The sequence below is a fragment of the Orbicella franksi genome, chromosome 15 (assembly GCF_964199315.1).
Source record: "Orbicella franksi chromosome 15, jaOrbFran1.1, whole genome shotgun sequence".
In the NCBI taxonomy this organism is placed as follows: Eukaryota; Metazoa; Cnidaria; class Anthozoa; order Scleractinia; family Merulinidae; genus Orbicella; species Orbicella franksi.
The window spans coordinates 4,791,593-4,795,336 of record NC_138159.1 but is presented as its reverse complement, the minus strand read 5'-3'; positions in this window follow the sequence as shown (position 1 = coordinate 4,795,336).

The following is a 3,744-nucleotide window of genomic DNA, read 5'->3' as shown; positions in this document are numbered from 1 at the left end:
TTACTGTAGAGGCAACTTGTCCCCCTACCCCTTCCATACTGTGCCAAATTTCCCACCCCATCAATGTGTGGAAAAATTCCCCAACACAAAAGCGCATCGAGTAGTCAAATGCCCAGGGTTTGTTCGGGAAGATGTTGATCGCTGCCTCGATTTGACAGTTAGATTAATCCAAACGTAAGGGAAGCTTGAGGCTCATCAATATGGCATAAGTAAAGTGAAGCCTTGAAGCCGACTGGCTCATAGCTGCTGGAGCTTATCCCGGTTTCTGTAGCATGAAGCGGTTAGGAGTAATTCTACTCCCCCTGGACGAGATGCTGGTCTATCGCAGATTTAATAGTACTTAAGTAATAATGCAAGAAATTATGCTTAGAGATGGTCGATGAATTGTCAAACACAATTTAGGCCGGCACACACCGGGGGACATATTGAGGGGACATGACTAGTGCTAACACAAAGATATAAAAACTTCTGGACTGTCTAACAAATTAGAGCAGGTACATTATGCCTTTTACGTTGATATAATTTGATAAATCATCATAGCACACGACCTACCAGTTCTTAGGTTTAAACTGTTTCACAAATGCGCCCTCATTCTCAGCATAAGGGCTATAACTTAACTATAATAAACGCAATAATTTAATAACCCATATATATGAATTAACAGCGCTACTAAAGATCAATTTGCATTTTAATTTACTGCCCTCACGCCAAGGTCAAGTGATTGTTATTGTCTGAATTAATGCTGGAATAATTTTTACTACTCGCTCGCTATTTTCTTGAGTAGTACATTTACCGTATTTATTCGCCTATAAGCCGAGCGATTTTTGCAAAAAATTTTACTCAGTTTTGGGAATTTTTTTCCGAAAAGCGGGGTTCGGCTTATAGCCGAGAGTTTTGAATAATTTTTTTCTTCGAAGCGTCATCAACAAAGTGAAAATCATCATAGACGTTTCTGATTCGGCTTATAGCCAGGTCAGTTTCATGAAATTATAGTAAAACACAACAAAAACAAGTCGTAAAATGTTGGTCATTGAACTTTTATATAATTGGTGGCTCCTAAAGGAACCGTTTGTGTGTGATAGTTATTAGCTTTCAACTAAAAGTTTACTCGCCATCAGTCTCGTCTTCGCTGTCCGTTTCGAACTCATCCTCCATTTCTTCATCATCATCGAGTTCCTGTGAGTCCTCGGAGTAGATTGCGTCGTCTTCCGTTCCGTCCATGGCATTGGAAATTCCACAGCTCTTAAAAGACTTCTTTACCATCTCCTCTGGAATCTCTTGCCATGCTTCTTTAATCCATCGAAGGACAAGATTTCTAGTTGGCGCCTTCTTCTTTCCTGCCGGGGTGAACTCAAATGGCCCGGTGATCATCCACGCCAAGTGCTTTTTCCGGAGGTGATCTTTAAATGGCTTATTCAGGCATTTATCCAAGGGCTGCAAAACGGGGGTTAGACCTCCAGGGATGACTGCTACGTCGATGTTGCGCCGTTGGAGATCGCTTTTGACGGCATCGGTTAGGTGAGCTCTGAACGAATCCCACACTAGCAGCGACGGTTCGTTGCGAGGGTTCCTCGGCAAACACTGGCGAATCCACTGCTGAACACCTGGCTCATCCATCCATCCTTTTTTGTGAAAGGAAACGCGGAGAGAATCAGGAACGACGAGGTCTCGTGGAGTCCGGACGCCTTTAAAGATGACCTTGGGAGGAAGTTTGGCCCCATCTGCAGCGACGCCAAGAGTTACGGTGAAGCTTCGCTTCTCTGCTCCGCAAGATTTAACAGGCACAGTTCTACTACCACTGAACTCTAGCGTTCGGCTTGAAGGAAGTTCAAAACGCAGTGGCGTCTCATGCATGTTGTAAATTCGGGACAGGGGATAATCTGTTCGTCGTCTGGCTGCGATGATAAACCGGTGGAACTGGACAATTTTCTCTTCTAGGTCTTCAGGTAGTCGCAGGGCGAGTGTTGTTTTTTTTCGAAGGCTTACTGAGTGGCGTCGTTTCCAGTTCTGGTACCAGCCAAGGGAAGCTTTAAACGAAGGATCGGTGGACAGTTCTTTTGCCTTCAGGCGCGGCATTAATTCACTCACGGCAATACCTGTGAAAAATAAAACCGTCCAGGAGTAATAAACATTCAAGCGAACGAAGTGATTAAAGCGAAGTGTTCTGTTTACTTTGCGTTGACAGGCATTGTTAATTTGTTATGACGATTTCTAAATCTGGCCAATCACAAGCGTTGGTTCCCGCAGGTCGACAAACAAACTCACGTGCACTCGCTCGTGCGAAGAGATCGAGGGAAAACTTTTTGATCGATTTCGATAATAAAAAATCAATTGAATCTACAAGAAATGTTTATCCGATTTGACATGAAGCGATGAGTACTCACCTTGCTCTCTTTGGTCTGAAAACCATTCCAACATCTGCTGGTCTAGCTCTGGATACTTTGGAGTGAAGCGGCCCAACGTTGTTCGTTTCGCAGACATCTTCAGCTCGCCGTTGAAAAGCTTCGCCTGGTCTCTTCTCCATCGACGAACCATCGACTCGCTAATTCCGTAATCTCGGGCGATCTCTGAGTTGTTTTCAACAGGCTCAGCTTCAGCAACAACTTTGAGCTTAAAAGCCATGTTGTAAGAAGTACGGCGAACTTTTGCCAAGATGAATACGAACACGGACGATATGTAAACTGATAATTTCGGTAAGTGTTTGTTTGAGACTTACATGTAGTCTGAATGGTGGAATTCGTTATGTTCAGCTGTACTTATAGACTAGTTAGGATAAATTGATATTCACATTGTCGCTGATTCGCTAACTGTTTACAATGAACTTTTGAATATTCATTTGGTTGTGTTTATTCGTTCAACAATCAACATATGTTTCCTGAGAGGGACGCTTCAAAGGTAAAATTTTTCTGCGAAACTTTGGTCTCGGCTTATAGCCGAGAGTTTTCCAATTTTTTTTGACAAGCTTAAGCCCATCGTCAGTTCTCTCAAGTTAGGGGTCTCGGCTTATAGCCGGGATCGGCTTATAGGGGAATAAATAAATAAATAGTCTAGTTTAGCCTAGTCTTATTTGGTTAAACATTGATTTCATTGTTCCTCATTAGGCCAAGTCAGTTCCAAAGTATAATATTCATAGGGCAATATGAAATATATCAACTTACCGAAACATTACTCTTTGGGGGCTTTCCATTCGACCAAACATTCCGAAATTTTCGAAACGGGGACAAATGGTACGGATATTTCCTAGGAAAAGTTCCAGAAAATCCGGAAATTGTTGAATTTCCGAAAAGCGAACCATTCAACCGAAAATTCTGGAAATTCCGGGATGAAAATCAAATGGAACGGAAATTTGCAGCAAAATATCTTCGAAAATTTAGATCTAACTTACGAGGTTGTCCACTTTTTCGGAAATTATGCAAATTCGCTGGCCGCGATGACAGCGAGTTGATCATCTCACGCAAGGATGACGGCGATGCGTATTCGAAAATTGAAATACTTTAGAATCTTTCCACTTTATATCGATAAATACTAGCTACAGCTAAATTCGTGAAGAAAGCGTTTTATAAAAATACTGCCCCCGCGGTGTACTTGTTTGTTTTGCATAGGTTGGCTAAGAAATATACAAAGATTTATAACGCGTGTAGAACCATTGTGCGACTCATTAAACCCTTTGTTTTGCGACGTTTTCACTGCGCACCGTTGTTTCCAAACTGGAAAAGTCTGTACCATTCGCCCATGGAAATTTCC